Source organism: Palaemon carinicauda, unplaced genomic scaffold (assembly GCF_036898095.1).
Source record: "Palaemon carinicauda isolate YSFRI2023 unplaced genomic scaffold, ASM3689809v2 scaffold82, whole genome shotgun sequence".
Lineage (NCBI taxonomy): Eukaryota > Metazoa > Arthropoda > Malacostraca > Decapoda > Palaemonidae > Palaemon > Palaemon carinicauda.
The window spans coordinates 365,811-366,631 of NW_027172116.1; positions in this window are offsets into that span (position 1 = coordinate 365,811).

Consider the following 821-nt stretch of genomic DNA (forward strand, 5'->3'; position numbering starts at 1 on the left):
AGGAAAGTAAAAAAAATAGATAAATACACTACGCCTATCAAAACAACCTTCTGGTTTTTATTACTGTTTATGTAAATATATTTAACTTTCATATATGTAAATATATTTAACTTTCATATATGTAAATATATTTAACTTTCATATATGTAAATATATTTAACTTTCATTTATGTAATGGTGTTGTAAGAGGTTACATGCTTACATATTATTCATTATTATTCATAGTCTCTTAAGAAAATATTTTGATAAAGATTTTATATATTTTTTAATTTGAATTAACTGGGAATTGGAAAATTATATTTCTATGGGTAGCAATGCATGATTGAAGTAGAAGGGCACTCAGCAGAGCGCAGACCTCCGCCGCGGCAGCTTATTTCTCAACCTTGACCTTAACCTTTGACCTTAACATGTATATATTGGCGTGGATTTTCATACACTCAAATATGAATCAAGTTTGAAGTCTCTTGAAAACGATGGCCAAACTTATGGATGATTACGTGAATTGGAAATTTTTCTTGACTGTGACCTTGACCGTTGACCTTGACCTTTGTCCTTAAACTTTGACTTTGGCCTTTGACCTTGACCTTCCTAAATTTAATCATTTCAATAATTTCCAGCTTTTTACTTAACAGTTAATCCCTGCAAGTTTCATTACTCTACGATTAAAATTGTGGCCAGGAAGCTGTTCACAAACAAGCAAAAAACAAACAAACAAACACACAAACAGCTTGACCTTTGACCGTGACCTTGACCTTCCAAAATTTAATAATTTCCAGCTTTTTACTTAAACAGTTAACCGCTGCGAGTTACATTACCCTACG